General features: G+C 50.4%; 1 protein-coding gene across 1 annotated transcript in view; it reads right to left on the reverse strand.

Annotated features, from left to right (window-relative positions):
• Positions 1-20,678, reverse strand: part of LOC144468314 (cdc42 homolog) — a 155,290-nt gene that overhangs the window by 64,464 nt on the left and 70,148 nt on the right. The window lies entirely within an intron of this gene.

Consider the following 20,678-nt stretch of genomic DNA (forward strand, 5'->3'; position numbering starts at 1 on the left):
TCGAGAAGTTCACAGAAGCTCGACGATGCGCTGCGTCGTGTGCTGATGGTTCGAATCCATCAAGTACACACTATCACGTGATCCGTGATCAAACGACAGTTGCGAAAACCCATAAAAGTATCCGCGATCAACGCGTTCAAATTATAACAGTTTCGAATACAATGTACTAATTAGAAGTAGAACGAAATTAAATGGTCGCATTTTGTCGAGTTAATTCCATGAACTTTTTGAGCAGAGTGGAACCATAATCCCAGAGCGGTGGTCGGTAGTCGGAAGACGACGCTGCCACCTCGAACCTTAATCCGTTAGGAAAGACGTGACTCCGCGGTTTCGCGTCCCTTCCGCAAATTGAATCACCGGCGGACCGCTCCGTATCGATGTTTACGATCCAGGGAACGGAAGATCGCGTTTCCCCGGTGCTCGCAAAACAGGCGAGCCCGTATCGATGCATTATTTAGCCGTGCCCGGTGGGAAACGATCGGAACGCGACCGGACATTCGTCGGGAAATCGTGACCCCGGATTGCGCGTCGCGTAATCTCGTTTCGCTCGACGCGACGCGACGTCTCCTCGTTCTCCAATCTCTTCCTCTCTCTCTTTCTCTGTATTTATCTCATCCTCTCTCTATCTTCCCCTCTGTCCCTCTCTCAATCCGTGTTTCTCTCCGTCTCCCTCTCAGTCCGTCGTTCTCACCGTCCCTCTCTCGTTGCATCCGTGTATCGGAACAGGTGCCCTAGGAGAACCGCGGCGATCGATCGACGATGCCGGAACGGCTGCTGATTTCCAGCGAACGCGTCGCTAATCCCCCGTTCACGTGACGCGTAAACTCGTAACTCGTAACTCGCAACGCGTAACGCGTAACGGGTGACGCGTGTCACGAGCGTGCGCCGACCCGGGATTCGGATAGGGAGGGTGTCAACGAACACCAGCGACACTTGACTCCGCTTGTCCGAAATTGCCCCCTCGGAGAAGGTCTCGAAGCGAGGCGCGGAGCCGAGCGTAGCGTCGGGGCGAGCGCCGATTAAACGGCGTCGCTCTCGGCTCCGTTTGCCCGCACCTATCCGTGATTACGGTAACGCGACCGACCCACGACCCACGACCCACGACCCATGCCAATTTAACAGAGTGCCACCCGGGAAACTCTCCGAGTTCCCGATTCCTCGATCGCCTTTCGGGGGTCCGCGTCTCGTTGGGAAAACGCTGACGAGCACTTGTCGCGCCGCTTCCATTAAAGCAGATTCACGCTATCGCACGCCGCGGCCTACCGGGCATCCAAATACTCTTGCCCGATCTAGAATTAGTTGGTCATTAGTAATACAGAATTGCAGCAACGATGTATTAATTTATCTTTAGTTAGTTATCTATATTTATTGATCCCTATTTATTTACTTACTTATTTACTTATTTATTTATTAATAATAACCTCGTGCTTTTTAGCTTTTTTGCCTTTGCTTCTGTAGTTCGTTGAACGTTGTATCGATAACGAAGGTCCTTAATCTCTTGTCCGTTCTTCATAGCTGCAATAATTAGAAGCTTTTTAGTCCTTTTTAAAAAGAAGAAAGACAATTTATATTTATCGTGCACCTGCACTTAAATTTGAATACTGATGACGAGAAGAGAGAATATTATTTTGATTTACAGGAATGTTCATATAATAAATCGTAAAATAAGTATTCATACTTAACAGGTTATGTGTCAGAAAACTGTAGCCTGCAATTAGACTGCGGCGCAAGCACGATTTATAACAGTGAATCTTCCACATAACCACAGAGTCGTAGACTCGATGTAACTTTTTCCGATCTTCGTAATATTTAAATAGACACTTAACAAAACATCTGAATACCTCTATATTAATAATAATATAATACAGTATATTATTATACACAGCACTGACGGTGTCCTCCTACAATTAAAACGCTGCGAAGTTGGTTTGAATTGTAGTTACTCACAGCACCATAGGTGTCCTTCTCTATCTGAGAAGTCTAGAAAGATCTGTAAGAAACTATCGTAACACTATTGTACATTAAAAACAGTAGAAAACAAACATACAATATTATTTAAAGACGGCATGATATGACACTATTATTCAAGGAGAAAATGAAATCTTAACCTAAAACCTTGAAAGAGAAACTTACATTAGTAGATAATTGTAAGCGTTGTAGGTGCAGACGCGACGCGGGTCTCGCCGGAACATAAAAATCGCGGTTCGAGGACCTCGGGGCCCGGCGCAGTGGGTTCGAAGCCTTTAAAGTCGGAAAAATGCTCTGGAAAAGTTCGCAGAGCCCCCGAGGCGTGTAGCTGCTGTAAGCGAGAGTAGGAGGTTGTGCTGGTTGCCGGCGCAAGTAAGCCTCGGACGAGCTTATTATTTCGGCCGTTAAGAAAATAAACAGAAGGCAGGAAAACACGCGAGGACCGGAGCTTATGCGCGGGGGAACGGACAGAAATTATAGGCGGTCGAGCCAAATGGCTTGAAAAATGCTCGACCACAAATCAAGGTGCCGGTTCGTTCGGCGTGGGAGCCATCTGTCGGGTCCGTCGCCGCTTCTCCGTTCCGTGCGCGCGGTATATCCGCATTCACGTACAAACACCCCGCCCGCGCGCACCTTCGCCGCATAGAAAATTATGTCTGTATACATCCACCTATGCGTAAATCTATATATTTCCCTTCTTTTTTATTTTACAGGGGCGGGTCCCGGAGTCGCCGCCGGGGGCGCTATTTCCTCTCATTTACTTACCGGAACGTGTAATTATCCATGCCGCCGCGCCGAGCCCTCACTTCTGTTTTCCCCTGGCCAAGAGCTACCTTGCCACCTCCAGAGAAACGAGAACAATATTTTCGCGCCTCCGCGTCACACTGACTTCGCGTCGCCGGCACCGGTTTTTCGTTTCTGCATTTGTCCGCCGGCTGTCGCGTTCACCACGATTTTCGCGAGCGTATTCTTTCGTTCCACGATCACTTTGTACCGAAACGTCGCCGATCTGATCTTGTCGCTAACCGATTTCGACCGTTGTCCACGAAGTATCGCGTTCTAGATGCGACGTCGCCCGATGCACATTTTCGTGCAACGGTCAATGGTAAACAATGGATGACCGTCCGCGATGCGACAGCGCTGTCGTCACGAACTGTATTTATGGTGACGCGCAACGGACGTCCTCCCATGAATCGTCGCGGCATTGATGTCTCATACATGTAATGCCGCTTGCTTCAGTGCAGTGGGCGAAGTATAAACAATGGGGAACCGTCTACGAAGCTGCAGTAACACACTTCTTGTTGTAATATTCTTTCAGTGTATAACATTTAAGTATACGTTAGTTACTAGTTGTATTTTATCGCTTGTAATTGAAATCACAGAAACCGGCGAAGTCATCTCATTCTTACGAATCGTCGGAAGATTACCATACAACCATAACCTTATCTGGCCATGTTCTGAAAGATGACTGAGAAGACACGGAATGAAGTCTCAAGAGGACTGAATTGGTAAATATTATTTATTAATCTATTTATTGAACAAAACCATCGCCATGGTAGAACTACTTGCGGTATTAAGTAGTTCGCAGTCTGTAAAATGCTTGAAATTTATCATTATCTTGTCGGAATTCACCTGCAGCTAGAAACACTTTGCAGTTAATATTTTTAGCAGCGTCAGGGTGTAACCGATATTTTCTTCGTTCTCTTCTGCGTCGAATATAATTCTAGGGAATCACCGCGTCCTAACCTAGAGCAAAGTTTCGTCGGTTGGAAAAACATCAAGCGACGAAGAGGACGATCATCGTGTCGTACGTTGAGCGTCATGATAAATACAGTTTGTGACGACACATTCTGCTGTCTGTAATTATAAATCTTACGACAGAAATATTCGTCCTACGATTCAGGTTGAAATGCTTGTGAAACATATTCATAAACTTTGCACATTTCAGAATAATTCTAGCATAACTTGAGGAAAGAAACTGCGTCCTGTGTGGAAAAATTAAAAAGCATAGTAGTAGATAGACGATCGTCAAAGGTTAAAATTGCTCGACTACAAAGAATTGACGTTAACATTCTAAGCGACCTGTACAAACTAATTAAAAAACACGTCGCGACAACAGACGAAGAGGATGCCAGTTCGAATATGTTTCGAAGTTGATACAGGTGTCGCGGTTAATCGAGCAGAGGCTCGTCGCGGAACGCCCGACGAAGGGGATGATCCATCGATATCGTCTGGGATGATTCGCGCCGCGTAAACATGTCGCGTTACGTGCTCGTAGCGGCTGGTGCTTGGTCCCCGGGCAGCTCGAAGCAGCGTATTACAAATCGCGAAACAGAACGCGAACCGGAGAGCGAAGCGAAGCAAAGCAAAGCCTCGGGGCAGGAGCGGAGAGGAGAAGCAGAGAGTCATGGTCGCGCGGCGCAGGATTGCCATATAACGACCGTGTTGCACAGTCATCCACACCCCGCACAACACTCCCTGTAATCACGCTGAATCGAGAACCGCGAGGAATACCTTGCGTCACTGTCCACACGCAAAATCGTTACGTGCTAATTAACGTTTCGATATGGTGCCGCGTCGAAGCCTCGCTGCCTCCAATCAGGCTAATTGTGTTGCGATCGTTTTGTTTCGCGTGCGCCCCCCCCTTTCCGTTCCACCGCCTCTGCCCACCTTCATCTCCGTTCCTCTTTCTTCTCCGCGTCTCTCGATCGCGTTCGTTTCGCCCGAGCAAAACCCTCCGACACGGTTTTTCTGCGCATTTGCTTCTCCGCCAGTTCCACCGTTCCCAAGAAATCCCCGCCTGTCGTCTCCCGCGGACCCATTCTCTACCGGCGGGCACACCTGTACGTCGCAGACTGCCCCGGACACCGCGCGGTGCTATCGCTATTGGAAAAGTTTTCGGTTATCGACGGATTCGGCCGGACGCAAATCGACCGTATCACGCATCCGGTGGTCGACCGCTCACGAACATCTCGGCCGTAGAAGTCCGCAGACTTTTTTGCGAAACACCGACCACCCGATTCGCGCGAGGAAACTCCGGAGGACCGTGTACACGGCTCCGAACAGAATCAATCGTTTTTGCATAAATCGATAATGCCGCGAGGCACGACGCGTTCCGAAGGCGCGGCTAGAACCCCGCCTGATCGTCCGAGGCTCGAAGAGAGATGTTGAGGATTAGTGAGGACGTTAGAATTAGTGGTAACTTTATTTGCTCCCATTTATTTGTACACTAGGCAGAAAAATTAAAGCCAAATTTTTGGGTGATCTTTGAACAGCAGTAAGACCGTTAGAGCGACGTAACTTTGCGAGAAAAAATCGTGGCGACTTGAACCAGCGCTCAAATTAAAGAGAAAAGTCTGAAGTTTATAGCTTTGGAAACGGCATATTCATATAAAATTTTCTCGAGTCCATAGAGATCGTTAAACTTGGCACTTTTTTGGCACCAAGAACGTACCCTCAATAATTCGCTCACGAGAATATTCTTATTAAAAATCTGAAATTCCAGCGTCACCTCGAAGACCATTCCATACGTATCAGCTAAAGGAACCACCGAATCCCGAGAGCCTCGGATCGCAGTTTGTATTCGATAACGGCGACGACAAGAGTGACGAATGGAAGCAGCCAGTTCGGTCGCAGTACGAAGACGTTGGGAAACAGAAAGGTGCCACTAAATTGCGACGCGAAAATGACGGTTAAATTGCGAGCCGGGACCGCGCTAACGACGACGATCCGGCAAGGAAACTTGGACCAGGGTGGCTTGTCCCCGCAATCATCGAGTCGCGGATCACCCTAAGCGAAGTATAATTGAGGTCGTTAAAGGCAGAAGGTTCCCCGGCCGCGTGGCTCATCGTTCCGTCTCCCGGAATATTTACCTTCCGAAACTGCACGGTAGTCCATCGAACATGGTCGCGCCGAGGTGTCGAGTTCGAGGGAGTTTCTCGGCGCGACGCGCGAGACGAGAGACGCGGTCTCGTCGGACGGCCACCCCGACGGGATCGCGTCGGCCCCGGGTACGGTTGGATCGAATCGGATCGAATCGAATCCGGATCGGATGGGATCGGATCGGCTCGGATCGGCGGCAGCTGCCCGGCCGTCTACGAGAGCTGCCGCGGGCAATTTAAAAGCCGCGCGAATTACAGGGTCCGCCGTAGTTACTCGTAAAACGAACATCGGGGAGGAAGAAAGGAAAGGAAATAAAGAAAGTAAGAAAGAACGGAGCGTGCGAGAAGCGCACCGGCCGGCGTCCTCGCGGAACAATTCCGTATTCTTCTCGGCCGGTGAAACGGCCGGCGGTACGTTTCTCCGATTATTCCCGAAGATGGAGGATCCGTGGACGTCGCGAGAAATCACGGGAACCGTCTTCCGACCCGAGACTCCTGAACTCTGACGGGTCGGGCGATTGCTCGTAATCGGTGTCGGCAACGAGCCCGGGAAAGAGACGGATCGGTCGCCGTGCATTCTCCCGCGGGAATCGCGGGCGACGGACGCGAAGGGGTTGCGGATGGGGTATCTTCACTCGGCTGTATGAAATACCTGGCTATCCATGGGGACATCTTGTCGCGAGACAGCCGAGTGTTAGCCGAGTAGGTGGTAGACGAGATCTAATAACTGTCTGTGACAATTGTTGTCATTTTGACATCAATTGTTAATTTCTTTCATTCGTTATTTTTCCTCGGTTCGTTTTAAAATAGGGACCTTGTCCTAAGTGATAAGAAAATCTATCTCGCAAACTCCTTCGCAATCAATTTAACAATTTTTCTCACAAACTAATCCTCTGATCTACCAATTCGTCTCAGAGACGCAAAAAATTCGCAGCCAACTAATAATATAAGTCACGGCAGCGGCGTAGAAGCAAGCCTTCTCTCCGATTGTTACGGTCGCCGTCGCTCGCCCCCCGTGGTTCCTGTATTTCAATTTGCACTTTGTACGAATTTTCGAGCGGAGAAGCTCGACTACGTCGACTCCGGCGTACAAACGATAAAGAAAGAGAGAGACGAGCCTATAAGCGTGGAAGCGAGTAGGTGGAGGCGGCAGATGAGGAGAAAGAGTCGGGGTTACCCTGCGGTCGCGTGGCGGCGGGACAACGCGCGCGGCATAGAGAGAGAGAGAGAGAGAGAGAGAGAGTGAGAGAGAGCCCGCGCGCGGTGTTTCCATAGCGACAAAAGTCCGCCGCAGATAGGTCCGAGGCCGAGAAGGGTGTGCGACGGATAAAAGTCTACGGATGAGAGATAAATGTAATGTAACGTAATGTAATGCGATGTAACGAGGGAGGAGGCGTAGCTGGGATCTTGGCAAGTGGCGTCCCATTGTGCCGCGACTAACCGACTCGGCCCAAACAATTTGTCGGCGCGTGCGAGACGACGAGCCCCCTCTTGTCATCCCTAGGCCACCGGCGCTGCGTACTGCGGCCCCCGTCTCTCTATCTCTCTCTCTCTCTCTCTCTCTCTCTTGCCTCGTCTCGCTCTGCCTCGCTCCGCCGCGATCCAACGAGACGAGGAGGGACCCGCGCCGATCTCTTTTACGGGGTTGTTTGCGGACCTCTGTGGGCGTGTACGCGTCATCGTACATGCGCGTCCTGTTCTTTTATCTCGCGAACAAAGGGGAGATCCACGGCACCGTGAAAGCCAAGGAATCCTTTCGAACGGTCCGCGATCTTTAATCCCTTCCCCGATAGTGCCGGGGGATAATCGGTGACGGTGCCCGTCGCTCCTGGAACTCTTCCCACGGTGTGTGAAACGGCGCGCGCGATTGTCCGCGAGCTTTCGAAAGGCCCGCGCGACAGGTCGTTCCGGTGACACGCGTCGCATTCCCGATCGCGTAAATCAGCCGTGCCGAATCGATGCCCGCCGGGTATCTCTTTCTCTCGGTGTCTACCACCGTGTCGCTACACCGTCGGTGTAAAACGATGGTGTAACGCTAGGACGCAACGGGGAACTTCTACAAACGTTTTCTCTGTGCGCAGCAGCAAGAGCTGACGGAAATTCGTTTGATTAATGACCGACGATTATAACACCGTCGTTGTTACTTAGATTAACTGACTGATTTGTAAAAACTATACCTAATGTATAATTAGTAATAATCATTTGACGCGGCAAAAAGTCGCTGCTGCAAAGCCTGCGTCGTCGAGCAGAGATCGCGAGCTTCGAAATCTCGAGCCGTGTTACGGCTGCGAAAACGAGACGTGGCGGCCGATCGCTTCCGAATGGAAGACCGTCCCGGTCGCAAACACCGTCGGGACGATTCGCCAGGAAACTCGGGGCCCGTTCGCGCTGGCCGGGCTCCGTTAGATCTTTATCCGAGGCGATAAAGTTACCGACCGACACGCGCGGCTACACTCGTCACGAGGGGCGTGCGGTTTTTACGACGACACGGCTACGAACTATTTAGATTCCGAACACTTGTAGATGTGTATCGGGATAGCGTCAGGTAGACACCGATAAGCTCGACTAATTGTCGGGACGTTCGAGGTTTCTCGCAGATTCTCGGGACCGAGTTAGGCTGCCGAGCACCGTGCACCGCCGGCGACGAAAGCGAGTCCTCGCCTTCGATTCGTTCCTCTTGTTCGAGTGCCGTCTTCCAGACGGCTGTGGATTTTGGTGATGTAACGAAGCGGACGCGAGTAGAGAAGGGTCAAGGTGCCTAATATGGAACGCATTTATTTTTTAAATTTAATTCAATTCAGTTCAGTTTAATTCGATTTAATTTTTATTCAATTTCATTTAATTCGATTTAATTTACAGTTTAGTTGAATGCGATTCAATTTCGCTCGATTTAATGTACTTTAATTTATTTATAGATTTAATAGCAAAGTTAGAGCATCATTAATTTTCTTTCCGAAAATTGCTACTTTTCGGACGAATGTTACCTCCGTTAAAGTGCTGTAACTTTGCAAGAAAAAATCGTAGCGACTTGAGTGAACCCTTAAATCAAAGAGGAAGGTCCGCACTTCAAAATGGAGTAAATAGGATGCTTGGAAAAAATTTTTCCGAGACCACAGAGGGCGTTAAACTTCGTGCTTCTTGAGTATCATGAACATACACCCTTAGATGTAGGATATTACAATTGTGGGGATGCATAGTATTAAAAATTAGACTATGTTATCGTAAAACAGAGATTTTAAGCTTTAATCTGAAAATTAGAGAACATTGCTAGCTCACCAATTTTAAACATTGCTATCTAGGCAACAGAAACGTATCTTCTCGCGCTTCATGCGGCCGCGCCGAGGCACGGCGGAAATCGTTCGAAGCTGGATCGAGATCGGGATCGGGTAAGATCCGGCGTTTAGGGTCGCGGCAGATCTCGTGGGGGGAGTAGGGGAGGCAGGTTTGCCACGGCGGGGCACGGGGGCGGGATAGATCGGTATTGCCGGGGAAAAAAAAAAGAACGCGGGACTCCGGACTTCGGACTGGGACGAACGCCGGAGAAGACAGGAGGAACGCTGGCGAGAGCGCGAGAGGGTGTACGAGCGGGCGGATGTGTCCGAGGTAATTGAGGCTAGGGGTCATCCGGGTCGCAAGAGTCACGAGTCACGAGCGAGCGGCCGCGAACAATGCCGAGAGAGGCCCTTCGTCTCCCTCTAACTCGCCTCTCCTCGTACACGGTGTGCTTTCTCTGTGCCGGGAGAGAACGATCCCCTCCGCGGCGGCCTGTTCGTCTTCTTCGTGTTCGTCCTCTCGATTTCTCCTCTCCCTCCCCCGCCACCGCCGCGCTTCTCTTTTTCTTGTTTCCGCGGAGTCGAAGCCGGCGAGCGGCGAACGGCAATCGGCATCGGTATTGCTCCGCGTCCCTTCCATGCTTATTAGACTCGATGCTAGCAACCGATTAACATTGAAACGAACGTGATTTATCGTTACGGCATGGCTGCGGCCGGGGCCCGACGATGACCCGCGAGATTCGTCCGAGGCCGGGGGTCTCGCTGAGGCCACGGCCTTTCGGGGCCCTTTCTTTCGACTTTGATTTTCTCGAAAACACCTCCAAAACCCCGTATCTCCCCCCCGGACATCTTCCAGCGGAAGGACAATGGACGGGGTATCTTGATGGAGATATCGCCGCGATTCGGCGGGCCGTGGGAGGTGTCGCTTGCTACACGATGTACAAGTTGGTAAAAGGGTCGTACGGTCAACTGGATGTCCGGAGTACCGGTGTTGACGCTTGCTCGTTAAGCTGCAGTGTCGCATCTTTGTTTTTGAAATGTGTCGACTATCTTGTAGAATCTTCCAATTTTAAGCATTTGCCTTTTTAGACCTTTTGTTCATTTCGCAGGAATTTTTCGGAGGAAAACAAATTGCACAACTATCAATTAGCAAAAGCTTTCGGTTCGATATCAGTGAATTCTTCAAACCGGACCACCACGCGGCACTTGTGGCGAGTCGTCGAGCGGCTTCCGGGCGTGGTCCCGACACGGGACGCCGTTTTTCGGTGACCGAAAGTGTTCAACAGCGAGTGGACAAGGCGACGCGATGCGAGGGCAAGAAGCGAGGCCTTTGGCGGAGACGCGGAGAGTAAATCGTCGGGGAAGAAATTGCTGTGGGAAAAGGAAGAGCCGGGGCGAACGGGGCCGGGTCCGGGGGAGCCGGGTAGAGTCTCTCTCTCGGAGCGATCTCTCGTCTCGGTGGAAGTTAAACGCGGAGGGCCGTCGACGTCGCGGCAGGACGGCACGACGGCACGACAGCCGTTGTTCGGGGTGTCAGCCCCCCGTCTCCGTTTCTCCTCCGGCCTTCGCCCTCGTTCCAGTGGTCCCGGCGCTCCGCTCGCAACGTCGATCCCGGCCGTACGTAACCGTGCCGGTTTGTTCCGCTATCGAAGAGAATCAACGCGCATCACGCAACGCTAATTTGTCTTCGATTGCCCCGTCCGGGGTTCGTGGCGTGGGAGACCTCTCCTTGATCCCCCTCCCCGACCGCCGCGCGCGTCCTGTCCCGTCACTGCCTTTCCTTCTGCCGACGCCATTGGCCTTTCGACGGCTCCAATTGTTTCTACGTTCGCGGCCGCGTCGAACTCTTCCTAAGCCGAACGAATCGCGGCCACTCGGACGATTTATACGAATTTCGACGCTACAGGAAATGCTTTTTACAATTTCTTGCTCGTCGCAGAATTAAAATAAAATTCGCGGTCTTATTAATTAATACGCTATTTTTCCACGTTTTCGGGATAAAGGGTGTGCGGCGGCGTCGGGGTCGAGCGGAAGGAACCGGCCGCGTCCTCGCGCACCTAAAGCGAGGCGAGAGAGAACGGTCCCTCCGAGTTAATTGCCGGCAGCGACCCGAGGCAAGCCAAACCGGAGCGCGTCTTACCTTTACCTGCAATTTACGTACCACTGGTCTCTGGATGCGTGTCCTCGTTGCTCCGTTCGAGGGTTTCGTTCGGGCCGCAACGCTTAATTAAACACGGCGGGCAACAGAGAAACAACGTCGTCCTCGGAGCGATTTACTCGCGTTTACTCGTCGCTGGCCCTCTCCCGCCATCCTCGGCGTCCACGGCATTGCTCGCCGAAAGCGTCCGCGATCGGAGGAGCGGAGAGGCCTCGGAAGGACCGAGCGGAATCGAAGAAGGCCGCCTCGTCCGCTCGCTCGCTCGCTCGCTCGCTCGGGGGCCCCGTGAATTATCGGGTTCCTGTTAGTTGCGTGCCGACTCTTGCACACCTAGGGCGAACGGCTCTTCTCTCCTCGCGACAAGACAATTGCCGCGCTTCCTGATATAGTTTGCGCCTCACCAACTGTAACGAACGGAAATTCTTGAACCCGCGTCGCCCGGGCTCCTCTTCCTTTGTTGCGCGACCTGCCTTCTGCCTTGCCTGCCTCGCCTCGCCTCGCCTCTCTCACTCTCTCCTCTCCTCTCCTCTCCGCTTCTCTTCTCTCCTCCCGTGTCCGTTCGGTCTCGCGCGCACTCGCGCCGCTCGCGTTGCTCGTTTTTCGCGAGATTTCGATCGGCGATGTTTACGTAACGCCGATCGCACCGCGGGAACGTAATTTACGTAATCGATCGCGCATCAACCCGATCTTCGGACGCGTCGCTAGGCGTCGCGCCGCCGCCGCCGCCGCAGCCCGACAAAGGACCGACCAAGATACCTCCTTTAATTTAATTAAATTTTTTCAAGATTTACGGCCGGATAATTACGGGGCAACGCGTCCTCGATCGTACGCGCCCCGCTTCTTATCGAGACGGTTTACAACGCTCCGAGCAAATAAATTACGAGCGGCGCAACGCGAGAGAGGCCCGCTTCCCTCCGCGCCGCCGCTCCGCAAAACCGTGCCGCCGCCGCGCCGCACGCCGCACGCCGCTGGGAAGGCGGAGAATAATATTTCGATTCGAGGAATAAGCGAGGTCTAATCTCTTATTCCCCCTCTATCCGTGGCAGGCTCCCCTCGCGTTTACCAACGGATACGTGACAGCTTATTTCCCAAAAGAAATGTTGCCGGGCTCTCCCCTCCGCAAAACGCGGCCGCGAACGCCGACGCAACGCGACGAGACTAGTCGTAACGCAAACTGCTAACTCACTCTCCCTCTCTCTCTCTCTCTGTCTCTCTTTTCAACCGCTAATAAAGTTACATCCAACTTCATTTGCCTGTTACGTTGCCACTTGGTCGAATTAGATGCAAACGGGGAAACGAGTGGTTGGTTCCCCGACGTTCACCCTCGGCGGAGCGCGTGAAACACTTGTTATTAGGTGGGTGCAACGAAGATTGCTGCTTTTTCGTGTTACTCTGACGTTTATATTTAATCTGACACTTCGACAATATGATTAATATAACAGTATCACTAACTTTAAATAGCACAATATACTGTTCGTTACTACTGATCAATTATGAATCTAGAATTCTTGGAATCCAGAAGTAGAAATATTTCTTATGAAAGAAATTGTTGCGACGGTCAAAGTCTCAACAAATCAACAGTTCATATAAACGCCTTGTTTCTAATCTTGTTACATCAACTGCAAATATATCTATTTAATCAATATTGTCATCATAGAATTGAAATATCCTGTAAAAAAGGGGTTAGGTCGAACATCATCGTTCTCTCCAGCCGAGCCTCTTGTTCCGCGACTTCTGTTCGTTCTCGTTTCGCTCTCGGCCGAACGTCGAAATTCGGAGCACGCGTCGAGCCGGTGCACCCCGTTTAACCCCTCGACCCGACTGCGCAAATCGTCGACTTCCTTGCCGCCGTCCGCGACCGCGAGCACCCCCACCGACGCCGGATAGCCGGGGACGGGGTTGCTCGGAGTCGGAGCAGATCGAACGAAACGGTGGAACCGGCGCGGACGCGGACAATCCGGACCGATCCGAAGCGGTGCAGGTAAATCTGGAGGGTGTCTCGGCACATCCTCGAGTTTACCGAGAAATTCGGTCGCTGGAAAACAGCCGGCGGGACGGTCGGGCTGCTCTCCTCTCTCTATTTCTCTCTTTGGCTTATGTGATATTTTTCTTTCTATTTTTCTCTCTCTCTCTCTCTCTGGTTCTCTATCGACTTCGGCTTTAGTGTACGTTCTCTCTTTTTCGCTAGCTCTCTCCTTTTTTATCTGGCTCATATGCTCTCTTTTTCTCTCTTCGATTTTCTATTGCCTTTAGCTCTCTTCTCTCTGTCCTATCTCTCACTCTCTCTCTTGCTCTGTATTAACTTTAAACTCTCTCTATTCCACTCTTTCTCGATTTCAGACTCTCTCGTCGCTCTTCTCCCTCTCTCGACTCCAGACACTCTCCTATCTCTCTCTCTTTCTCAGTTGTCTCATCTCTCTCGCTCGCCTCTCTCAACCTCCTCTCCCTCTCTCTCTCTCTCTCTCGCGTCTATCTCGCCTCTATCTCGTCTCTCTCGTCTCCATCTCTCCCGTCTCTCTCGTTTCTGTAGCCTCGCAGCCACGGTACAATGGGATCGATATCCCGCTGGGGGATAAACCCCATAAGCCCCCGGCATCTGTAGGCCACCTGCAGTCGGACGTTTCGTCACGGACTAGTCGCGCGTTTTCCACTGTCCAGCGAGGAGGACTAGGCCAGATTCCAAATATTTGGACTTGTCTAGCTGCGAACGAGATTCTCCACGGCGCCTCCCATCGATCGAACCTTTCTGCCACTCCGGGTCCCGTTTTCTCTTTCGCCGGCGAATCTCGTCGAATCGTCGAGCTACTAGAGCGACGCGCAGTGGACTGTGATCGTCGAGTACAGGGGAAAATGGGATTTTTCTGATTTACTGACAGGCCTGAGAAGACGATCGTTAACCCTTTGAAGTCGGAGCTATTTTAAATGGAAATCCAAGATTGTTCTGTGGGTCTATAGTGTTTCTATTTTATATAACCTGGCGGGGTTGTGTAGATTATTCTTATTTTAATTGAGTTTGATTTATTGTATTTTATTCTATTCTGTTTTATTCTCTTGTTTTACTTTATTGCTGAAATGCTATTGCTTTATTGCTTATTATGAAATTGAATTTTAGTCATCTTCGTGCAACAGTCACGGTGTTAAATATTGTTTCAAGTATTAATAATTTCGAGAATGTTGGAATTGTCGCGACGCGCAATTTTCGAGTCGAACGAATAAATCATTGTTCGTAATATATATTCTCTACTCTAAAGCGTATTCGAGTCCCTAAAATAACACGACAAAATATTTTGCGTGAAGAAGCTCCAGGTCAACCATAGGTATCCCATTGTGAAAACTCGATGCAGCACGAACACAAGATTTCCATGAAAAAGTATTTTCCGTCGTTCCTCGGAACCGATCGATCTTGGTAATCGATCGTGATCGATCGCGTGTCCGGTCAGCGGGACAAGCCAGATTACAGCGGAAAGTCGAGAAGCTCTCCTCGGACCCTCTGCCCCTTTCTCTCCCTCCCCACCCCCCGTTTCGCTTGCCGTAATCCCATAGAAAACCGTCGTCGCCGGACAAAAACGAACGCAGGTCGGCCGGCCATTGTTCGGGCCCCGGTTCGACAAGTCGAAATATTTTCACAGCCACGCGCGACTGTCGTCAAACTTACGGATTAACGTCCGAAAAGAGTCGAAAAAGCCGCAGTTTCGTTACGGTGCCGGCGTGTCCTCGGCCGGATTGTACCACGAACGACGACCGGCCACCGAAACGATCACGGTTTCGACGCAACGCGGGAAACGGGAGGTCCGTTTTCGATCGGATTTGCCGCGACACTCGAGCTTCTCTTCGAACCCCGTCGCCCCGTCGAAATCCGAGCAGGATTTCGCGTCGCGGTCGATCGTCCACGGCTCGTCTCGGCTTGTTCTCGCGTGCACGACCTACCGCGCGTCGCTAATCGCGTCAAAAGATACCGGCCGAGAAAAATCGTGCCTCGGTGGACGTCGAAGGGCGTCGGCGATTCGAGGATTTGATCCGCTGCTCATAACCAGTTCCCCGTGCGACGCATGGCATTTTGTTGCTGTCGCGGCGAGAGAGGAAGCGGTCAGGGAGAGCCAGAGGAAGAAAGAGGGATACATAGATAGATAGTTAGGTAGATAGGTAGACAGATAGATAAATAGATAGATAGATAGGTAGACAGATAGATAGATAAAAAGACAGAGAGAGAGCATATTTCGATAGACACTGGAAGTCTTAAAGACGTCCTATTTTAGGCCTGAGCGTCTCAACTCCTAAAATGCACTTCCTTGGGATGTCTTATTTCAAACCTTGAGACGACGACTAATTCGAGGCGTCTTAAAGACGTCTCACAGCGGACATCTTAAAGATGGCTCCACCACACATTTTTATTACGTCTTGAAAACGTCCATTTTAGGTCTGAACGTCTTATGCCCTATACTGTGCGTCCATACGAAGTCTTATTTTAGACGTTAAACGAACGTTCAATTTGGAACATCGTTAAGACATCTTAAAAAATTTATGAACCAGAGAGAAAGAGACCATATGAGCCAGCGAGAAAGGGAGCAATAAGCTAGAGAGAAAGAGAGAGCTGGAAGAGAATGTGAACAAGCGAGAGAGATGGAGGGAGAGAGAGAGGGAAAGGGAGAGGTCTCTGTTCCTCGATGGCGCATTCATCGAGCCCCGTACGTATCCCCGGCACGGTCGTTGGTAACGCGTTGGCAAATTAATTCAATCAATTAATAGGCGCTTAAGCGGACGAGCGGTATGGCGCGGCACGGCGCGGCGCGGCTCGCCTCCGCTCTCGCCTATGCTCTCGCATCGACGAATAAGCGGGCCCACGGTGGCACAACCGATATCGAAGCCACCCACGCGAAACGATGCCCTGTGGTTCGCACCTACGCGCACTCGTGCAACCACGCGTATCTACGCCGCCGCCGCCGCTCTGTTTCCAGAGCCAATCGATACCGGTGCCATCCTTCGCCACCGCCATTTTATTTCGCGGCAAGCCCTTTTTCCAGCCTCCTCTCTCTCTCTCTCTTTTTCTCTCTTTCTCTCTCCGGTCTCCTCGCTTTTCCCGCTTTCCTAACAACGGCCACGTCTTTGCAAATCGCACCGAATCCGCAAATCCGTCGGGGATTCAATCGTCTAGAGACAAGATTTGTTTGTCCAAATTATGGAGTCGACGATGTATAATCAGACTTTGGTGAAATCATTTGGAATATTTGTGGGAATGGTTAATGAAATATACTTGGTTGGAGGAAATAATATTTTATGATTTATTGAACGTTCTTGTGGTATGTATCGGAGATCGTTGTCTGCGTCGAGGTGATGAAAATTTGTAATTTGTGTAGTATTTTGTTAAGAGGTGCTGGAAATAATTGTTTGAGGTAGTGTTTTCTTGAGATGTGGCGGGTATAGTTAATTGAAATAGCATTTTCTTAAGTCCTATTGGAAATGGTTGTTTGGAATGGTATTTTATAATTGTATTTATTTGAATTTCATTTTCTTGATGTGTACTACAGATACTGAAAATAATTTTGTCTAAAATCTCATTTTACGGGTTCAAATTTCTGTAAATTTCTTCTAAATTCTATCTATCCCGATCAGTATTTATTCAGGACCATTATTATTTATTATCACCGCTATTACCATCGCTATTGTCATTATTATTTCATTATTCTCATCAACTATTTCTCCACCCCCTCGTTCAGTAAATATTCACCAAAATTATCATTCGTACCTTTCCATTTCTCTCGATTAATTCTATAATTAATTCTTATAATTACATCACAATCTCTCGATAGCTGTTACATTAATTAATATCGTATTACTAGGATCACGGTTGTCCACATGGCAGCAACGATATTCCATCGCGCGTGCAGAATCATCGGAACTAATCTTTGGCCGGCAAACAATGCTCGACCGAATCGAAATTGACAGGCGGGCTCTCTCTCTCTCCGGTAAGGTCCCGGGCTCGTTCGCCAGTCACCATGGAAAATGAGACCGCGGTCGGTCGTAAGGAACGAGCGCAGAAAGACACCGGAGGAAAAGCGAAACGCGAGAGCTGCGGTCGACGGCGAACGGCGCCGCGGAGGGACGGAGGGGCGGGGGGAGCCGTGTTCCACGACAGGCAAGCGCAATCTAAACGAGCGATCGGGATCGGGATCGGGATCGAGATCCGATAATCGAGTTGTTGGCACCTGTGGCAGCGGACATAATTAATGTCGGCTAGGTGCTACCGGCTGTCCCCCCTCCCCCTCTACCCCCGTGCTCTCGGGGTCTGCTCGTTAATTCCCGGCGGGACATTACCGAGCAAATTAGGCAAGCCAGGTATCCTTCTCCCGCTCGTTTCCGCGCGCCACCGCCGGTGCCGAGCGTAGCCCTTCTTCCACCTCTGCGGCACCGCCGCCCCCTTCGGTCTCGCTCCTCGGTCTCGCTACAGTTTTTTCGGCTGCCATGGGTGAACGCGAAACGGTGAATAAAGAGGACGCGAGTCGACGGGCAGAAAGTGGGCGTATCACCCTCCGCTACCACGGAGAGTGGTCGGACGGGGTGCGCGGAGCGGCGAGACGGGGCGAAACGAGAGGAGACGAGAGCAGGGAACAAGAAGACAATAGAAGAAAAGCCGAGACCGAAAGGGTTGAATCAACGAGAAAAGAGGGACAACAAGTTTCCAAGGGATCGCGATCGGCGAATTCTCGTCCGCGTCGATCTTCCGTGTTCGCGACTATAAAAATTGATAAGATTTCGTTGACGCCGCACGGTGATGCATTTTTCCAAATTTTTTCTCCACCTCCCCTACAATTTTCCAAGTATATTGCAACGAGAAGCTGCTGAGTACATACGTTCTAGACTTGTCAGCAGGAAAAACCGGTTGAAGTTTTAGAATCGCTAGTGTACATAGATCAAAACGACAGGGGAAAATACAGCTGGAATTTTTCCATTCTCTATCCCGCGTATTAGGGAAGGCCGACGCTCATGCATAACCATAACTACGCCCCTACACCGGCCGTTCTTAGGACGACGACTTTGATGGAATGATTATTTCATTTCAAATTTATAAATAACATCGTCGGCTGCCTTCCTCCGCTAGACCTTATAAACTCTGACTGTATATTAAACGTGCCGCAAGTAGCTGCCTGTTATTTATAATCGATGATTATGAACAGACTACAAGTCTGCGTGCGAGATAAAAAGTTTCATTAACAATTTTATTAGATTGATAATAGCACATAGAAGTCCTTGAATTAGTTCTATAGTTTTATTACTTGATAGAAGGATGATTCCCTGACATTATTATAAAAATTTCTCATAACAGCCTAATAAATAATAGCATAAATAAATGTTTCCATTTTATATGATAAAAATGAATATCTACTCGTACACAGAAACAAATTAAAAATTAAATCATCAACGATTTAAATTCCCCTATATCTCAATAACTTGCCAACTGTACATTCGATCCCCGATTTATACTTACAGACTCGCCTAATTGGACGAACGCTAGTCTATAGTCTCACCCCGCCTTCCCATGGGGCGAATAGCAGACGATCCATCTTGCGCGAACCGTATGTCCTGAACGGTGCTAGACCAAACTGCGTGGTGGATTTCGGCGATCCAGAGAGGGCATCGCGTCCAAGCCGGCGAAAGAGATCGTCGACCGTCGGTCGTGTGTTCGCACGCAACCGGCTCCGAGCGAGCCGGCCTCTCGAACGAGGACGAGACTCGGCTCTCGGCCGGGCTAATGACTTGGTAATGCCTTTTTTATTCGCGTCGAAACGCTGCCCTCTCTCCCCCCGAGACTGCTCGCGCGCGCGAGCTATTGCGTTCTGCTTCCTTACCTGGGCTCTCCGTTTCTGCGCTCCGCGGTCGTAGTTTCGTGGTCGGTCCGAACCAGGGTGCTACAGCTGTTCGTGACTTCATCCCCTAATCGCGCGGTCGGCACGAGGATCGCGCGCGACGACGCTGTTAAACGCGTAGTCCTGTTCTCGGTAAACCGAGCGCGGTCGCCGACGGCGAAACCCTGCGAAGGATATTGCGGGAAACGGTTGGGTGTCGAGGCTCTCTCGGTTGTATACGGACCAGCGATTAGGCTCGGTACAAGAGTTTATTAGGGTTTATTTACACGGGAACAGCTTGCACAGCAATAGGTACGAGTCTTCGCAACACAAGCATCAACGATATAACGCTCTAGTCTAAGGCTAACCGCCTCGCGGCGATGACAATCGTCGATCAAGCTACCGGGAGATGTCGCGGCCCGCGCGAACCGCTCCGGGAAACGGACCGTCCGAATTCACCGTTCCTTTCTTCTTTCTCTCGTTTCGTCCGTGGCGTCCGTTTCCCCGGGACGGCTCCGCGTCCCGCTCGTCCGCCCGCGTCCAGTACGGATTCGAAACATAAATAACGATAACGATAACGGTAAGTCATGATAAGGAAATATACAACTTATGTTACACGAACGATGTCGACGATACTACCTAGACCTGTAAATCCACAGCTATATATATACCTATATACATATACGTCAGAAATCGCCGTGCATCCCGAGGATATCATCGAGCTTCGCTCGAGAATGCAGGGCAAGCGCGTTCGTTCTTCGGATTCCCGCTGACCCCCCTGAAAGCGATCGCTTTCCCGTTCCCGTTCCCCTACGGTCCGTGGCGGGTGAACGCTAGACGCGAGAAACTGCCGGCCGGCTTCGCTCCGTAGGTCTCGATGGCGGAGGATCGGTTCCCGGGGCACGGACGATGAGGAGAAGGTGAGGGCGAAAGTAGAGGAGGCGCGGAACAACGCCGACAAATGGTCCCCAGGTTTTCGAGCCGATCGACGCACAGTGGTCTGCGAACTCGCTTTCTCTGACCGGAATCGTTTTACCGTTGTTTCAAGGTTTGAGGTTATGGTCGTTGAGTTCGTCGCGACAACTGCTTGGATATTAACGGATCGATGATTTGTATTAACCCTTTGCAGTCGTTAACCAAACTGGGCAAATATGTTGTTATATTGCACAAATAGGTCCAACATATTTGACAAGACTTTAAGAGATTCTTCTTTGCAGGCGTTTTTATACCAACTTGTAGAAAAGTAACCGACACCAATACGTAAAATACTGAGCGACTTCAATGTCTGGAATACTGACCAACGTTTCATAGAAACAGTTTTTTTGCCGGATCGTCGGTAATGTCTGAAAAAATGGTGGTTTGTTTTGAAATCGGATACGAGCGTTCAGTGTCGCGCGCACCGCCTGCCTGCTTGCACAGGCGTCGAAATATTGCCGGCATCTATTTCTTAAAATTGTGCTCGCGGAGGTTGCCGGATATTGTACTTGAAATTTCTCTACACTTCTTAGCAATTGTTTTTTAAACTTCCGTATAAAAAAGGTCTCGTGTTAACGTATCA

This window comes from Augochlora pura, chromosome 4 (assembly GCF_028453695.1).
Source record: "Augochlora pura isolate Apur16 chromosome 4, APUR_v2.2.1, whole genome shotgun sequence".
NCBI classification, from domain to species: domain Eukaryota; kingdom Metazoa; phylum Arthropoda; class Insecta; order Hymenoptera; family Halictidae; genus Augochlora; species Augochlora pura.